This window comes from Bubalus kerabau, chromosome 17 (genome assembly GCF_029407905.1).
Source record: "Bubalus kerabau isolate K-KA32 ecotype Philippines breed swamp buffalo chromosome 17, PCC_UOA_SB_1v2, whole genome shotgun sequence".
In the NCBI taxonomy this organism is placed as follows: domain Eukaryota; kingdom Metazoa; phylum Chordata; class Mammalia; order Artiodactyla; family Bovidae; genus Bubalus; species Bubalus kerabau.
In genome coordinates, this window is record NC_073640.1 from 6,900,843 (window position 1) to 6,920,956 (window position 20,114).

At 39.1% G+C, this 20,114-nt stretch overlaps 1 long non-coding RNA gene across 1 annotated transcript; it reads left to right on the forward strand.

Moving 5' to 3' along the window:
• The first annotated feature begins 455 nt into the window (after positions 1-455).
• Positions 456-19,840, forward strand: LOC129631374 (uncharacterized). Its single transcript, XR_008704014.1, has 4 exons — positions 456-641; positions 8,650-8,728; positions 17,769-17,957; positions 19,091-19,840. It is a non-coding gene; the product is annotated as an uncharacterized LOC129631374 (long non-coding RNA).
• The last annotated feature ends 274 nt before the right edge of the window (positions 19,841-20,114 follow it).

Here is a 20,114-nt window from a genome sequence, read left to right on the forward strand (position 1 = left end):
ATAAAGGTACACAGGATAAGTTAAGTTTGGCATTTATTAAGTCCTACATAGGTGTTAATTATTATGCATTTCACCTAAATCCAAACTGATTGGCTCATCAGTAATATGTAGGCAATAATTTTCACACATTTCATGTAAATAGAGAAACATTAATTACTTTACTACAAACAAAGCATACATTCCAAGAATCTTTTCCAAAGCAATTACCAATCAATTGGCAAAACAGGATTGGGACTCCTAAGGTGTCCATGACTTTGATCAACATTCTCTATGTATTAGATGGAGTAGTTCTCAACATCGGAAGAAAATAAGTCAGCTGTGGTTGCCCAGCCCCCAGGTCACGTGATTCTGGTTAAATGCGAACAGGAGGAATTTCAACTTTTAATCAACGTCTCCTCCGAGCTGGTAGAAGATGTCGTTAGAGTTGATAGTTTGAGGACTGTTAGGCTCTTTGCTTGTTGTCCAGAGGATGCAGTTGGGGAGGGCTGCTGGGAAAGGAGGTGGATTTGTGCGTAAAAAGTGTTAAAAAAAAAAAAAAAAAGGTGTGAAAGCGTAAAGAGTGGCAGCCAGAGGCGCAAGCAGACACAGGGAGATGGAGGCGTCCAGAAGGTGGTGAAGGTGAGTCACCGTGGGATAGCAAGGTGAGTTCTCAGCCTCAGTAAGCCAGAAACCACCCAGCCTTCAGATCTTGACCTCATCTGATGCCGTGTTGAAGTTATTGACAAGGAAGTCATCTCAGTGTTGATTTCCTGAAAAGAAATAAACGTTTAAACTTATGTTTGCAAAACAAGTACTCGCTGCACACCGTATCACCTAAGCAAAAGCTAAAACATGAATATCTAAGTTTTTTTAACCAATGGCAATTTTCAAGTTAATTCTTCTAAATGTAAGTGACTGGATTTATTCATTCCTGGTTTATGATGTACACAGAAACCATGGGTTCATATTTGTCTATGACTTAAATAATTATTTTTTGCACACCATTTTCACTCTTCCATCTCTTTGTTCTTGAAGTTGAATAAAAGGCATAATGTGGTGTTCTTTCAATTCTATAATGTGACTCCTTTGAAGTTTGAGCAAAAGCCTAGTGTGCTAGTAGGCTGACTTCAATCCAGTTGAATATTCTCTGAGATTTAAAATGTATCAAGACCCTGGGAATTAAATACAAGTAGTGCTAATGTGAATATAAACAAAGATTTTCACCTGGGGAGGCGAACATGCTCTCAAAGTGGTGTAATAACAAAATATTCATTTTTTAAAAAAGATCTAACAAGTTAAATTATTTACTGTGATTTATTTGCACAATGAATACAGTTTTTAAAAAACTCATTTTTATTTGTTTTCATTGCTTTATTCCCCACTTGGCACATTGCTTTAGTTTTGTTTTCCAGTTTGTGCTTTAGTTAGTTTTGTTCTTAACTGGTAAATATAATTTTTGATTTCCTTTGTTCACCAGGTCAATCTACTGTACTTTAATTCAGTCAGACTGTTTTGACTTTGCTTATGGGTGTATATGTATATGTGTATATTCCATTACTTTAACTGTTATTTGCCTGATTTTTAACTTCCATTTGTCTTGGGTTCATCTTTGGTATCTCACTTTTGGGTATTTGTTTTAATCTCACTTAATGCCATAACAAACCACTTGTGGAATCATCAGAGAGGGAGCACGGACTCCAAGACCCTAGACTTCCAGAGAACTAACCCTAGGGGGTATCAAATAGTGAGAACTCACACAGAGGAAACCACTTGAATACAAGACCCAGCATCACCCAACCACCAGTAGCACCCTGTGCAGAACACCTCATCTAAACAACAAACAAAACAAAAATACAAACCGAATCATCAGCATACAGGATTACAACTCACTCAGCCTTGCCCATCAGGAGAAACAAACAAACAAGTGAGCACAAATCTCACCCTATTTGAAGCTTACACAAACCACTGGACCAACCTGAGGAGGGCAGAAACCAAAAGAAAGAATTCAACCTTGAAGCGTGGGAAATGGAGACCTCAAACCCCAGAAGTTAAAAAAAAAATAATGAAAAGGCCGAGAAATACTACACAAATGAAGGAACAAATTAGAAACACAGAAGTCCAAATAAATGAAGAGGAAATAGGCAAACTACCTGAAAAAGAATTCAGAATAATGATAGTAAAGATGATCAAAAACCTTGAAAACATAATGGAGAAAATGCTTGAATCAATTAACAAGATCTAGAAGAATTAAAGAATAAACATATAGAGACAACACAATTACTGAAATGAAAAATACTCTAGAAGAAATCAATAGTAGAATATCTGAAGCAGAAGAACAAATCAGTGAGCTGGAAGATAACTTGGTGGAAATAACTTCTGAAGAGCAGAATAAATTAAAATGAATGAAAAGAACTGAGGATAGTCTCAGAGACTTCTGGAACAATATCAAACACACTGACATTCAAATTACAGGGGTCCCAGAGCAGAGTAAAACAAAGTGTATGAGGAAATTTTTGAAGAGATTATAGTTGAAAATTTCCCTTACATGGAAAAGGAAATAGTCAAGTCCAAGAGCTGCAAAGAGTCCTATACAGGATAAACCCAAAGAGAAACATGCTAAGACACGTACTAATCAAATTAACAAAGACTAAACACAAAGAAAGAATATTAAAAGTGACAAGGGAGAAGCAATGAGTAACATACAAGGGAAACCCCATATGTTTAACAGATGATCTTTCAGCAGAAACTCTGCAGGCCAGTAGGGAATGGCAGGATATATTTAAAGTACTGAAAGGGAAAAATCTACAACCAAGATTACTGTACTCAGCCAGGATCTCATTCAAAATTGATGGAAAAATAAAAAGCTTTTCAGACAAGCAAAAGTTAAGAGAATTCAGTACCACCAAACCAGCTTTACAACAAATGTTAAAGGGACTTATATAGTCAAGCAATACAAGAGAAGAAAAAATATCTACAAAATCAACCCCAAACAATTAAGAAAATGGCTGTGGGAACATATGTATATCAATAATTATTTTAAATGTAAATGGATTAAATGCTCCCACCCAAAGACACAGACTGGCTGAATGGATACAAAACCAAGACCCATATATATGCTGTCTATGAGAAACCGACTTCAGACCTAAAGACAGTTAAAGACTGAAAGTGAGAGGATGGAAAAATGTATTCCATGCAAATGGGAAGCAAAAGAAAACTGGAGGAGCAATCCTCATATCAGACAAAATAGACCTTAAAATAAAGAAGATTGCAAGAGATAAGGAAGGACACTACATAATGATCAAGAGATCAACCCAAGAGGAAGACATAACAATTGTAAATATCTATGCACCCAACATAGAAGCACCTCAGTATGTAAGACAAACACTAACAGACATAAAAGGAGAAATTAACAGTAGCACAGTAATGTAGGAGACTTTAACACCCCACTCACACCAATGGACAGAGCATCAAAACAGAAAATTATTAAGGAAACAGAAGCCTTAGATGATACATTAGATGAGATGGATCTCATTGATAACTTCAAGACATTCCATCCAAATGCAGAATACACTTTCTTCTAAAGTGCACATGGAACATCTTCCAGGATTGGCCACATCTTGGGTCACAAGTCAAACCACAGTAAATTTAAGAAGGTTGAAATTGTATCAAACATCTCTGACCACAACGCTATGAGACTAAATATCAATGACAAGAAAAAAACTGTAAGAAACACAAAAACATAGAGATTAAACAATACATTCCTAAATAGCCAACAGTTTACTAAAGATCAAAAGGGACATAAAATTTTTTCTAGAAACAAATGACAATGAAACCATGAAAACTCAAAACCTTATGGGATGCAGCAAGCGAAGTACTAAGAGGGAAGTTTATAGCAATCCTACCTCAAGAAACAAGAAAAACATTGAACAGATTACCTAATTTTATGCCTAAAACAACTGACAAAAGAAGAACAAAAAACCCCCAAATTAGTAAAACGAAAGAAATCATAAAGATCAGAGCAGAAATAATTGAAAAAGAAATGAAACAATAGTGAAGATTAATAAAACTAAAAGCTGGTTCTTTGAGAAGATAAACAAAATTGACAAACCTTTACCAGACTCATGAAGAAAAAAGAGAGAAGAATCAAATCAACAAAATTAGAAATGAGAAAGGAGAGGTTACAACAGACAGTGCAGAAATACAAAGGATTATAAGAGACTATTATGAACAGCATAATGGCAATAAAATGGATAAGCTGGAAGAAATGGACAGATTCTTTGATAAGTTCAATCTTCCAAGACTGAACCAGGAAGAAATAGAAATTATGAACAGCCCAGGCACAAGCACTGAAATTGAAGCTGTGATCAAAAATCTACCAAAAAACAAAAGGCTGGTACCAGATGGCTTCACAGAATTCTATCAAACATTTAGAGAAGAGTTAATGCTTATCTTTCTAAAACTCAAAAAACTGCAGAGGAAGGAACACTTCCAAATTCATTCTATGAGGCCATCATCACCCTGATGTCAAAACCAGACAAAGAAAACACCAAAAAAGAAAACTATAGGACAATATCACTGGTGAACATAGATGCAAAATCCTCAACAAAATTTTAGCAAGCAGAATTCAGCAGCACATCAAATACCTCATACACCATGATCAAGTTGGGTTTATTCCAGGGATGCAACAATTCTTCAATATATGCAAATCAATCAATGTGATACACCATATTAACAAATTGCAAAATAAAAATCATATGATAATCTCAATAGATGCAGAAAAAGCCTTTGGCAAAATTCAGCACCCATTTATGATTAAAACTCTTTAAAAAATGGGCATAGATGGAACCTACCTCAACATAATAAAGGGCATATATGATAAGCCTACAGCAATAATTATTCTCAATGGTGAAAAACTGAAAGCATTCCTCCTAAGATCAGGAACAAGACAAGGGTGTCCACTTTCACCACTGTTATTCAACGTAATTCTGGAAGTCCTAGCTATAGCAACCAGAGAAGAAAAAGAAATAAAGGGAATCCAGATTGGAAAAGAAGTCAAGTTCCCAGTGTTTGCAGTTGACAAGGTACTATACATAGAAAACCCTAAAGATAGTATCAGAAAACTACTAGAGCTAATCCATGAATTTCGCAATGTTACAGGATACAGAATCAATACACAGAAATCACTTACGTTTCTATATACTAACAATGAAAAATCAGAAATAGAAATTAAGGAATCAATCCCATTCACCATTGCAACAAAAAGAATATCTAGAAATAAGCTTACCTAAGGAGTCAAAAGAACTGTACCCAGAAAATTATGAGATGCTAATGAGAGAAATCAAAGGCAACACAAACAGATAGAGAGATATTCCATGCTCCTGGGTAGGAAGAATCAATATTGTGAAAAGGACTGTACTACCAAATGCAATCTACAGATTCAATGCAATCCCTATCAAATTACCAATGACATTTTCCACAGAACTAGAACAAAACATTTCACAATTCAAAGGAAACACAAAAGACCCCAAATAGCCAAAACAGTCTTGAGAAAGAAGAATGGAGCTGGAGGAATCAACCTTCCTGACTTCAGATTATACTACAAAGCTTCAGTCATCAAGACAGTATGGTACTGGCACAAAAACAGAAATATAGCCCAATGGAACAGATAGAAAGCCCATAAATAAACCCATGCACCTATGGTTGCCTTATATTTGATAAAGGAAGCAAGAATATACAACAGGACAAAGACAGCCTCTTCAATAAATGGTGCTGGGAACACTGGACAGCTACACATAAAAGAATGAAATTAGAACACTTCCTAACACCATACACAAAGATACACTCAAAATGGATTAAAGACCTAATTGTAAGACCAGAAACTATAAAACTCTTAGAGGAAAACATAGGCAAAACGTTTGATGACACATATCAAAGTAAGATCCTCTATGACCCACCTCCTAGAGTAATGGAAATAAAAACAAAAGTAAACAAGTGGGACCTGATTAAACTTAAAAAGTTTTGCACAGAAATGGAAACTATAAGCCAGGTGAAAAGACAACCCTGAGACTGGGAGAAAATAATAGCAAATGAAACAACTGACAAAGGATTAATTTTGAAAATAAACAAGCAGCTCATACAACTCAATACCAGAAAAACAAAATGAAAAAGTGGAAAAAAGACCTAAAGAGACATTTCTCCAAAGAAGACGTAGAGATGGCTAACAAACACCTGAAAAGATGCTCAACATCGCTCATTATTAGAGAAATGCAAATGAAAACTACAATGAGATACCACCTCACACCAGTCAGAATGGCCATCATCAAAAAGTCTACAAGCAATAATTGCTGGAGAGGGTGTGGAGAAAAGGGAATGCTCTTGCATTGTTGGTGAGAACATAAATTGATACAGCCACTATGGAAGATGGTATGATTCCTTCAAAAGCTAGGAATAAAAGCACCATATGACCCAGCAATCCCACCCCTAGGCATATACGCTGAGGAAACCATAATTGAAAAAGACACATGTATCCCATTGTTCATTGCAGCACTGTTTACAATAGCTAGAACATGGAAGTGACCTAGATGTCCATCATCAGATGAATGGATAAAGAAGTAGTGGTGCATATACACGATGGAATATTACTCAGCCATAAAAAGGAACACCTTTGAGCCAGTTCTAATGAGGTGGATGAACCCAGAAGTCAGAAAGAGAAAGATAAATATCGTATTCTAACATATATATATGGAATCTAGAAAAATGGTACTGAAGAATTTATTTACAGGGCAGCAGTGGAGAAATAGACATAGAGAATAGACTTATGGACATGGGAAGAGGGGAGGAGAGGGTGACATGTATGGAAAGAGTAACATGGAAACTTACATTACCGTATGTAAAATAGATAGCCAACGGGAATTTGTTGTATGACTCGGGAAACTCAAACAGGGTCTCTCTATCAACCTAGAGGGGTGGGATGGGGAGGGAGATCAGAGGGAGGCTCCAAAGGGAGGGGATATATGTATCATTTCAGTTCAGTCACTCAGTTGTGTCCAACTCTTTGCGACCCCATGGACTGCAGCACGCCAGGACTCCCTGTCCATCACCACCTCCCAAAGTTTATTCAAACTCACGTCCACTGAGTCAGTGATGCCATCCAACCATCTCATCCTGTCGTCCCTTTCTCCTCCTGCCTTCAATCTTCCCAGCATCAGGGTTTTTTCCAATGAGTCAGTTTTTGCATCAGATGGCCAAAGTATTGGAGTTCCAGCTTCAGCATCAGTCCTTCCAATGAATATTCAGGACTGATTTCCTTTAGGATGGACTGGTTGGATCTCATTGCTGACCAAGGGACTCTCAAGAGTCTTCTCCAACATCACAGTTCAAAAGCATCAATTGTTCCGTGCTCAGCTTTCTTTATAGTCCAACTCTCACATCCATACATGACTACTGGAAAAACCATTGCTTTGACTAGACAGACTTTTGTTGGCAAAATGATGTCTCTACCTATGGCTTATTCATGTTGAGGTTTGACAGAAAACAACAAAATTCTGTAAAGCTATTATCCTTCAATAAAAAAGTTAAAAAAAAAAAACCTCATTTTTAAAAAGAAGCTAAAGTCCAATACCAAATTATGTTTTCCAAAGGTATTTGGAAAATGGGAATTCTCAGTAACATAAATTAGAATTTATAGGGCTTCTGACTGTTAAGCCAGTGGTGAATCTATGTACTTGCTAAGTTCTCAAAACAAGATTCTCCGCCTCCCCACCAAGAAAAAAAAATATCTCACCCAAACTGAGAATTTTAAAATGTGTTGCAAACAAATCTGTTGTGATGTAAAATAAAAACACATTGAAGCTAATGGAAACTCGGATGCCTATTTCAAAAGGTAGGAAGCAATATTTAATACACTCAGTTTTGTCAAAGTGGTCTCATCATTAGAATCATGGGAATCTCTTTTGTGATAATTATTGTTCTTATTCCTTGTAATAGTAAAACCAAAGCATCTTAAAGGCAGAAGATAATTATATTTTAGATCAATTGCTTTTTAATTGCTATACATCTATCGTGATGAGTGTATCGGTAAGTGTTTTAAATGTAAAACTGGATCTTGAGAGATGTGAGAGTGGTGACTTGAGAAGAAATTTCATGAGAATAGTAAACTGTATGGGAGTATGAAGGTATGTAGGGGAAGAGGAGAGAACCAGCAGATAAAACAGAAGTAGAACAGCTGGAAATTATTGATTAGTTTGTTTACTTTGCCTGGTGTGGCTCCCAAAAATCACTGTGAAGTTAAGACTTAAAAGAAATGAACACACATTTTAAATGTATGAAATGCAAATAGTGGGTGCTCAGGGAAATCTGAAGGGGGAGTTGTCAATCTGAACTTGCGCATAGAGCACCATGAATCTTGTTAAATCCCTTTTTGATTCAGACACTCCTGGCTTTACCCTGAGAGTCTGCATTTCTTTTCTGCTTCCACCGGTGCCATGGTTGCTGGTTCATGGACCACATTTTGAATATTGAGGTTTTAAACAGAGTGTGTACACCCATGAGTGGTTTTTGAACAAACAGTTGGGAGGGAACACAAAGAAGTATCAGAATCCTGTCAACACTCCTTAGGAAATTTTGTTGAAATAAATGCTTTTTGAGATGCTATATCCTTTCTCTCATGAGGCTTTGCATCAGGAAGAGCAGAGTTCAGATCGACATTTAAGTCTCCAAATCCTGTCAATGCTGCTCAGTGGAAAAACAGGTAAGTGTAAATACTAATAGATGGTCAGGTAGAATCTGGGGGGGAAGAAGATTTAAACTAGACATGTTATTAAATATTTAGACTAACACGCCTTGGGATTTTAGGTCTTGGAAATTCCCAGGCAGAATGAATTTGGGAGTGATGGGTGTCATTTCACTCAATGGGAAGTTGCTGCTGTAGCTTGATTTGCTCCTGCCGTACATTCTGTCTGCCTGGGAGACCAAGCACAGAGAGTTTTCTCAGCAAATCGTGTTACAGTTTGAACAGATGTGAAAGTCTTGACATTTTATGACATATAAACATTTGTTTTGAAAAAATGTTTATTTTTTTCTGCCAAAACTAAACCCAAGGCACAGAGTTTCCGCCTCTCTCAGCTGGAGACTTAGTTCATGTTGGTCATTACTGCACATATTTACGAATCTTGGTTCTCTTGTGAAACATCAAAAATTCATGGATAGAAGTACAGATTTTTAAAATGTATCAGAATGAGCAAGGTAATAGTGTCTTAACATGAAGAGACCTTTGTCCCTGATTTCCTAACATTTGTGTAGTATTTTCCTTCTGGGTGTGACAGTCCTTGAATGGATGTTGTTTCCTCTGACCTTTCAAAGGTTAGCCATGTGTAAGATTCAGGAGTGCGTGCGCACACACACACACACACACACATCTGGTTTACCATTTCTCAAAGAATTCTTTAACTTAGGACTTTACAAACTAACAGGTAATTAGCTAAGAAATACTTTGTGTCATCGGTGATAGGTGATGGATGGGTATATTTGCTGAGAGACCTCTGCGATACATTTATACTCCTGAAGTCTCGTAAAGTGATGACCACATGCTGCTCCCAGCGAGGAGCTAGTGCAGCTCCCCCAGGGCCCTTCATGGTTGTCCTTTCTTAAATCTTGGCCCATTCTCAAGTAAGTCCCATTCTGGTACTTAACTCCTGGCCACAGGTTCTTGCACAACTTCTGTATTTTCTCTGTGCTTGACCATCACTCTGTTCGATCATTTATCCCCCCAAAATAAAAGATTTTAAAATTTTGTATTATTTATTTTGCCTCTTTAAAAAAATTACAGTATAGGTTATTCACAATAATTCAAGTGTACAGCAAAACATTTCAGTTATATATATATTATTTTTTGGATTCTTTTCAATTTAGGTTATTACAAGATACTATAGTTCCCTATGCTATACAGTAGGTCCTTGTGTGTCTATTTTATATATAGTAGTGTGTATCTGTTAATTCCCAGTTCCCAATTTATCTTCTCCCTGTTTCTCCTTTGATAACCATAAATTTGTTTTCTATATCTGTATTTGTTTTGTAAATAAGTTCATTTGTATCATATTTTAGATTCCACACATAAGTGATATATAATATTTCTCTTTGTGTGTATGTACATATAATATTTATATAGTAGAATATTACTCAACTATAAAAAAGGACAGTCGCTCCATCTGAAGCAACATGGGTGGACCTGAAGATTATCATATTAAGTGAAGTAGTCAGACAGAGAAAGACAAATATCATATCCCCTTCTTTTAAAAGTCCTCTATGAATTCCATAGGCCGGCTGTATATCCTTGCACCTCAGTTTTCCTGGGATTCCCAATTTGTGCTGTATTCTCTATTTGTTTCCACAATCATCTTGGCTAACTCTCTATGTTGAGCCATTTTCACTTTTTGGCAGTTTCTGAAGTTTTGGGGAATTTTTTAAAAGTCCAAAAGCTTAGCCTGTACTCTGGAACAATTAAATCAGAATCCTTGGGGTGGGATTCTGGTATTTTGATGCATTGGTATTTTTTAAAAAACTCTTTGAGAGATTCCAACATGTAGCCAAGTACAGCCCCTGTTCTGAGGGACCACACACACACACACCCCATCGCTATTGTCAGGGGTCACATTGGCTGTCCTCTGTGGAACCTCTTGAGCGACAGGCAGTGGTTTTCTCTGCGCACCCAGCCTGCAAGCCAGTTGGAGCCCACAGAGGCCACTATAATTCCTGACAACCCTAGACCTCTCTGGATGGATCTGCCTCCCCTTGTATTGCTCTGCAGTCATTTCCTGACCTAGAGAGAGGCTCCAAGTTTTCAGTTGAAATAATTGCACTTAGGGGGCATATGGAAAGCTGTTCTTCTAAGATAATAGAACAAATCTTATGTCTCTGGTCTTCCATTTTCTCTTGAAACTTTTTCCTTTTGCCAAAAACATTGTGCCAAACTTACAGCCGTATTTTTCAACCAAAGGTAGCAGGAACCTCCCACAGAGAAACAAACTAAGTCATTTTTCCACCCACTAGAGTAAATTAAAATAAGACCATTTAGTGAGGCTTCTATTTAAAGGTACTTTTTTCTATTTGTGTTTCATGAGAAAAAAAATAGGCAATTTATCTATGCCCCTTAGTTCAGATCATTTATTTGGAAGTTTTACCATGTATTCTCCCATCACTCATTGGAAATAAACCTGCCACACCGAGAAGATTGCCTAACTCTGCTGTTGGACTTTAATCTGAGTCTGGCTTGTCTTTATATCTACAAGTGTTGCCCCATTGGAAAATCTCAGTAAATGCTTCTCACAAGAATTTCTACTGATCCTAAATTTGGTTAGGAATTTGCAATTCATTCTGATTTTTTTTTTTTTTTTGGTATAATCAGTGGATATGGTGAGCGAGACGCTTGCTTGAAGATGTGTGAATTACATTGCTTTTGCTTTCCTGATATGTTGCTGTGCAGAATTGATTAGGTTTCTGGCAGTAACAAACATGGCGTGTGATAGATGCTTGATAAGCATGTTAGGCCAAAGGCCAGGAAGAACACAGAAGATGGAGGAGATACCGTGATTCCACCTGAGGCTTCACTTCCAGCTGGCCCCTGATGGGTGGATGGGATTTGCACAGCAGGAAAGTAGTGGAAGAGAGAGAATCAGGAATGAATGTGGCGGTGCTGGGGAGGTGGGGGAGGGCGTGGGGTGTTGAGTCAGTTCCCCTTTCATTATGTGCAGATGTGGAGAAATTGGATAAATGAAAAGGGAGATGAAAATTGTACAATTTCAGTCATTTCCTCAGCAGTCATCTCTCCGAAGGTTGGTTCTGTAGCTACTGGCAGGTGGCCAGCTTGCTAAGTCCTCTTAAATTGACAGAGAAGCCAGATAAATATCCACTCTTGGCAGCACTTCCCTGACAGATGGTCTGGCATTCACGGTGTAATCGGAGGCAACAATGGTCGCGCTAAAAACTCTCCAGCCTAGCATCTCCTAGTTACCGCGTGCAATATATAACTAGGATTTCAATGTGCTAGCAGTTACCGTGGTGGAAACAAGGGAGATGAAACTGCATATAATAACCAAGAAGTTGCATCCCCATCCAAGGGGGTGAATGTTTCTGATGGGGGTGCATATAAAGCTACTTTTCAGACTTAAAGTGCAAAAATAGAAGAAAGTGGGCATAGTTGTTATTGTTGGTTATTTTTTCATCCAAATGAATGCTGACGGTACATTTGTGACCCCCAGATGAAGTGGAAAATTCATGAGCTTCTAAGAAATGTCCTTCGGTAGCTTTTCAAGTCTTTTGGTCAGCAGATTGGGTTTCAGTGCCAAGAAAAAGTCAGATATCTTGTAGTTTGTTCAGTCACTCAGTCATGTTCGACTCTTTATGACCCCATGGACTGCAGCACGCCAGACTTCTCTGTCCTTCACTATCTCCTGGAGTTTGCTCAACCTCATGTCCATGGAGTCAGTGATGACATCCAAGCATCTCATCCTCTGTCACCCCCTTCTCCTGCCCTCAATCTTTCCCAGCACAAGGGGCTTTCCAGAGGATGGCTATAACTGTTTGTATCACTATTTTCTTTTTCTTTTTTTTAATTTTATTTTATTTTTAAACTTTACATAACTATTTTCTGACACTCGCCATGCCCTGTACAAGGATAAAGGACAGTGTGGCGCAGTAATGGCAATGTGTCCTGGGGAATTAGTGGCTGAAGCTAGAAAGTCACTTAAACTGGGTCGTTGCTCATGGCACTACTACTCAACGTCAGTTGCCATTTCTCTTAATGAAACCCCTCCATTGCTAATCTGATTTTGAAGAAGCTATTGTGATTTACCAAAATTACTTATTCCAGTTCCCTACAGAATGTCTTAGCAACTTAAAAAATAAAAGAGATAATCTGAAGAGGAGACTATCAGCTGTAATTATATCGAAGAATGTGAATAAATGCCTTGCAATAGTGAAGATGTTAATGAAGACGGTAGGGTTGATGCCTAAATTAAGATTTTAAGGAGGAAAGTATGGGACTTCATCAGAAATAGAGTAGACTAAGGAAAAGAATTATCGATGCTTCCAAACCCTTGAGAGTCATGAAGCCATCTATTACCACGGTTGCCAATATCGTCAGTAGAAACTGTTTGAGACCTGTAGCCATAGAATAATTACAGTCTTCCTCCTGTTTGAAAGGAGGTCGTGATCGATGGTAGAATCCATAACTTTATTTCAGTTTTAGCTAAGAAGCAGATTGTACCTCTTTTTGTCCATAGGTCTAATTATTTGTTTCCAAAAAAAAATGTTGCTTTATATTGATATTTTTGTTTCCACTGTCTATTAAAGAGAAATTAAAGAAGGGATAAATTTCTCTGTGTCCCCACAATAGATTTATACCTAAGAAGAAAATCCATCCTAGGATTCTCAATTTCTGAGTTAAATAATACAAAGTCATTTATAAAGGGACCTTATCCCAAAGAGATAAGGGGTCCTCCAAGCTCTGCTTCTTCCTGGTTCTTTCACAATCTATGTAAAAGGGTGCTTCTTATTGCTGAACAAAAAGGTACTGATCACTGAACCCAGGCCAGGCTCTGTTTGTTTTTTTATTATTATTATTTAACTGGAGGAAAATTGCTTTACAATATTTTGTTGATTTTTTCCATACAGCAGCAAAACCAGCCATAATTATACATATCTCACCTCCCTCCCTCGCCTTCTCCCCTCCCCTCGCCCCGAGTGTCAGGCTGAGCTCTTTGTACTGCACAGCAACCTCTCACCAGCTAGCCATCTTACACATGGTAGTGAGTATGGGTCAGCACTGCTCTCTCCATTCACCCCACTCTCTCCTTCCCTCACTGTGTCCACAAGTCCCTGCCCAAATCTGCATCTCCATTCCTAGAGCCCGTTATACAGAGTGAGGTAAGTCAGAAAGAGAAAAACGTCATATAGTAACACATACACATACGGAACCTAGAAAAATGATAGTGATGAACCTATTTGCAGGAGAGGAATGAAGATGCAGATAGAGGCTCTGTTTTAGATAGTGGAGATACTAGATCATTTTGGGGGAATGCTTCAGGGAAGTTTCAAGAAAGCAGGGCTTTGCTCTGGCTTGGATGCTGTCAAGAAATGCAGGGAATTCTGTGTTTGTGAATCTTAATCTTACCTAGGAGTGAAGAATAAGGACTTTGCTGGCAGTCCAGCAGTTAAGAGTTCACACTTCCAGGACAGGTGAGTGGGTTTGATCCCTGGTCAGGGAACTAACAGGCTTCCCAGGTGACTCAGTGATAAAGACTCTGCCCGCAATGCAGGAGACCTGGGTTTGATCCTTGGTTTGAGAAGATCCCCTGGAGAAGGAAAGGCAACCCGCTCCCGTATTCTTGCCTGGAGAATCCCATGGACGGAGGAGCCTGGTGGGCTCCAGTCCATGGGGTCGCAAAGAGTCAGACACGCCTGAGCCACTGAGTGCACACACATACACACACACACAGGGAACGAAGATCCCATGTCATGGGGTGGCCAAAACAAGTTAAAAAAAAAAGGAGTGAGGCCAGGGCTGGGATAAGCAAAGAAGCAGGAATCATCCATTTCAGCAGGGAGGGAGGGGAGTTGGGATCTTTCTGGTTTGCAGTGTTTTCTGTGCTTAGGCACCACAGCAAAGTAGTATTTGGGGGTCACATTTTCTCACAGTCACAAGGGGCCTTGTCTGAGGCTGGTGTCCTGTGAAACAGCTGATATTGGCCAAGGGAACATCAAGGCTCAGCTGTAAAGTCAAACCAGCTCCAGAAAAGCTGTTCTCACTGATGGATGACATGAAGTGTGGAATGGAAAACAGGGCAGAGATACCAGAGTGACAGTACCGCTGTAGATCGGGCGGACAGAGGGCTTCCCTGGAGAGGCGATACTTGAACTGACAACGTGCCGTGTGGCTAATTCCAGGGATCATAGGATAATTCCAGGCAGTGGAGGAGCAGATGCAAAGGGCCTGGGGCAGGAAGGAGTGTAAACACTCTGGTTGCAGGCACAGCCATGGAGCAGTGGTGGGAACTGTTGATAGGCAGTGGTGGTGGAGACTGCAATCGCAACAGAACCGAGGCACGCTGCTCATAAGACAGCAGCTGCGATGGACTGAGTACCTATTTTGAATGCATGTAACTTTTTTCACTTTATCCTTAATAAATTGATATGTTTCATAAATGAAAGTAAGGTGCAGTACAGTACATAAAATACACTCAAGTGGATGGTAACTCACATACATGTGTCCTTTTTTTCTGTTGCTATGTAGTAAATCACCCTAAAAGTTCACATTGGCTTGTTGTCTTAAGCTGCTGTTTTATTTCTGTGAGTCAGGAACACGGGTACAGATTCTCTGCTTCAGGGTCTCTCCCAAGCCTCAGTCAAGATGCCAGAGACTGAGGTCTCAACCTGAAGGCTTGAGTGGGGAGGGGTGTCCTTCCAAGCTCATTTATATGCTGTTGTTAGGATTCAACTGAAGGGTTGTTGGGCGAGTGGGTCTCAGTTCCTCACGGGCCGTTGGCTGCAGACTGCCCTCCGCTAGGAGCCACGTGGCTTTTCTCTCCTTGGTGGTGTTGGTTTAGTCACTAAGTCATGTCCAACTCTTGTGACCCCATGAATTATAGCCCTCCACGTTCCTGTCCATGGGATTCTCCAGGCAAGAGTACTGGAGTGGGTTGCCATTTCCTTCTCCAGGGTATCTTCCTGATCCAGGGATCGAAACTGGGTCTCCCGCACTGCAGGCAGACTCTACCATCTGAGCCACCAGGGAAGCCCAAAAACAAAGAGTGGTAAAACACTTCTAAAATTGCATTTAGGGCAATTGTATTGAGATTAATTAAGGTTTGGTTTACGACCCAGAGTCCACAAGTAAAATATTACCCAGTCTGACAATTTAGGGGAAAAGTAAAGATTCAAGAGTTCAAAATATAGGGGAGTCAGTTTTTAAAAAGCTAGGGATTAGAGTCAAAAGAGCTGATACGTTTGATTTAATTCTCTACCTTGAAAAACCCACAGGGCCCTATTTATCTGCAGCCCATGGCTATGTCTTCTGTCTGTTATGACCCTCTCAGATCTGAAGTTTATTCAGCTCCTATGGCAGGTTATCTTCCAGAGATTTTTCTCTGGGATACAGGTATTTTTATTTCCACAAATGCCGAGTCGTCAGTGGTCCGCGTTACCTGACCAAGACCACACAGAATGTATTGACTGTGTCTGAAAGGAAAAAGAAGAAAATTGAGTCATAGACTAAAACTTGTCTGAACATCATTGATGCTGGTGCCAAATTGAGGATTGAAGGTAAACGACCTGAACCTTTAATATTTCATGATCTTAAACAGATGAAAGGTTATTAGGGCAGGTGCTAGAATAAAGCACGTAAATTCAAGATGAGGAGTGACGGTCAGCACCAGGCCAGGTGAAGTTTTCAGGCTATTAAAATTCTCTTTGGTATGCACCCTGCATCCCAGCCTGCCTTCAGTCTCCGCGGCATTTAAGCTGGGGATTCCTCTCCACTAGAATTAAACAGTCACAGCTGAGGCTAAGGCAGGCACTCTGTGTACAGCACACACCCACAGAAACAGCACACCGCGTGCCTCACACCTCCCTTTACCTTCTCCCCCGCCACGCCTTCCCCCAAACATGCCTGCTCTCCACCCCCACCCCCGAGTCCCCATATATGTCTGTGCGTGTGCATGTGTGTGTGGACACACACATACTTGTGGCCCTCACAACTTCCCAAATCCTATTTCACATGCTGCCCTCAAATGTCCAAATCCCCCCACTCATCCCTCACACAAGCCTCCCTCATGAACACCCCTACTTCACACCTTTCTCCATGCGTGTATTCCCTGCAAGTGTCTCCCCTACACATCCCCACCCAGAGACACCCACACACACTCACTTCATACGTGCCTTCACTATCTGACATACCCCTCTCGCATTTCCATGTACTCCCAACATGCACACCTGTGAACACGCATGCATACGTTCTGATGCACGACAGTAAGATTTAACAGGCTTTTTAGGAAAATTCAGTAAATTCAAAACTACGTATTTCATGAAATTAAAAAGAATCATGAGTAACACAGATTATACAAGTAGGTCATCTTTTTTCTTTGCTTTTACCCATTTTAGAAGTTAGGCTAAAGCCATATGTACTGAATGTCACACATATTCAATAAAACTAAGCTTCTCCAGTATGCAGTTAAATTAGCTTTTCAGCTGCACATAAAAATAAGGGCTATGAAACTACCTTGTCAGCGATGGTTTTATAGAATGCTCTGTCCACGTGAAAGTTAATGCTCCTTGGGTTGACATACGGAACTAATTTGATGGATGTATGTTCAAATGAAATATGTCTCAATGATTCACAGGCTGGGTAACACTGAGAGACTAGCTGGTTGGATGGAAATTTTTTTGTATAAATCAAATTATTTTTATGATGGAAGTACTTAGGGACCAGCACTGGAAAGACTTGGAAATTGAGACTGTGAAGATAATGTTTATTTTAAAAGACAAATAGCACTGCCAGTTTGACTTGTATTTATTAAAGTTTACACAATAATACTAGATACAGCTACAATTCTGTGGTTACACCTGTGTTAGGTTCTCATGGAAGAATGCATTGATTTCGTGTAGAAGCCTGTATTTATGTGTTTCATGAGCAGTGTTTATGCTGTTCTCTGAGTACCTTGTTGCTATGATTTGCATAAAGTGGAAGTGATCTTACCATACACATTCTTTCTAAAGACTATGCTGTTGTTGTTTTTCAGTTCCCAGTTGTGACCGACTCTTTGCGACCCCGTGGGCTGTAGCATGCCAGGCCTCCCTGACCCTCACCATCTCCTGGAGTCTGCCCAAGTTCATGTCTGTTGCATCAGTGATGCCGTCCAGCCATCTCCTCCTCTGACGCCCTCTTCTCCTTCTGCCCTCAATCTTCCCCAGCATCAGGGACTTTTCCAGTGAGTGTCTGTTCACATCAGGTAACCAAAATACTGGAGTTTCAGCTTCAGCATCAGTCCTTCCAGTGAATATTCAGGGTCGATCTCCCTTAAGATTGACTAAAGACTTTACAACTTGCAAATTGGAGTGTTTTGGAAGGTAACAACTCTTCCATAGATAGAACACAGGCATTAAAAACAAACAAACAAACAGGAATGTCTTCTATTCTCTAGAATTCCCTGTGGAGTATGAGAAATTAGATCTCTACTGAAAGACATAATCTCAGGAGACATTTTACTAAATTCTCACAATACATCAGTGTGTCTGATGAAGACAAACTGGCTTACAGCTGAGTTAATTGAAATCATGCAGCTCTTTCTTTAGTTCTGATTTTTGGCCATTAACCAAAGTCATATTAATGAGTCCCAGTGATGAGTACCAATGGAAGTCAGATTATTTACATGTGATGTTATAATTGTTAGAGATATCTCCAAAATAGTGTATATTCATGTGAAAAATTATAATAATTATTAGCCTGCCATGAAAGCATGTTATTTAATGTAATAAGCTGCCCTTTCACATAATATTTTGATTATCTGTATATCAGTATTATTCATACTGCCTAAGGGGGCTGCTGACCCACATTCTAGATGAGTTTGCTGGAAGGCTTTATCAGGGATTCAGTTTTCAACAACAAAGTGCTTGGTTAAAAGGTAGAAATTAAATTTACCAACACAATGTGGGAGGGTTACTTGCCGGCTTGCTCAGTCATGTCTGAATCTTTGCAACCCCGTGGACTGCAGCCCACCAACAGCTCCTCTGTCCATGAGATTTTGGGTTGCCATTTCTTCCTTCAGGGGATCTTCCTGACCCAGGGATCAAACCCGCATCTCTTGTGTCTCTTGAATTGGCAGGCAGATTCTTTACCAGTTCACCTCTAGGAAGCCCAGGAGGGTTACTTATAAAGATGCAAAAATTTCATTGCAGAGAACAGAAAATGGATAGAGCTAGAACTGAATATCCTGTACACACAAACCAATAAACATTTCCACTTAGCTGTAAGTAAGGCTTAAGAGCATCCGTGTTAGAGAGGACCTAAGTGTTTCCATTTGCCAGATTATCTCAAAATAGTCCCTAAATCTTTTTGGCACAGAGTGGCAGAAGTCAGACCAACAACTGTTTGAAAACCAGTTGGGGGAAAAAAGAGAACTTAACTGTCAGAGTGGGTTCTCAAACAACGCAGAGTCTGGCAGTCCCGTGATTAGGACCCCGCACATCCACGGCCAAGGGCCTGAGTTCCGTCTCTGATCTGGGAGCTAAGATCACATAAGCCACAGGGCCAAAAAAACCAAACCAAAAATAAACAACAACCAAAAAAACCCCAATACAAGGTATCATGTATACCACCTGTTTTAATCTAATTGGCATGCAGTCTATATCAGCAACATAGAAATGTAATCTTGGGGGACACATTATTTAATTTATATCATGTTAAATTGACACTGGATTGTTTCTAATGATATTAATTGACTTTGCAAAAAGAATTAACTAATCCAAAAAAAATGTATCCCACAATCGGGTTAGCATTATTAAACACAGCCACAATTCATGACTTATGCTGTACAGATGTATCAGGGGGTGATGTATGTGTGTATGTAGTCATATAAATTTGAAGCACAAAATATTTCTTGTTCAAAACATTTTTAAACTGTTACACTTTTATTCAAAATAAATAAATATCTTCCATTAGGTGTACTCTTTATCTGGATATGACATGCTGTAGGTTTCAAATATTATACATTCCAAACATTAATAAAGCCCATTTTGTTGAGAAAAACTTGCAAGAAGCAATGTAATAATGTATCTTTCCATCATACGTTATGCATCTGCTTTAGGAAAGTAATCGTGTTTATGCATTTAATACATTTGGCAACCAATTTATCTGTTAATAACATTATGATATTTTATTATCAATTCAGTTTATATAAATTGTGTTCAGTGTTAGTGCTATGAATTAAAAGTGTGATATGAATGGGAATGAAGTATTTCACAGTTATGTAGATTGTGAAGATAATGTTTTCCCTGGTGTGATCATTTCAGGCCATTCCTTTTTTTTCTTCAAGTTTTATTCTTCTTAAAATTTTCTCTGTAAATCTCTGTGTTCACTGATACATTTG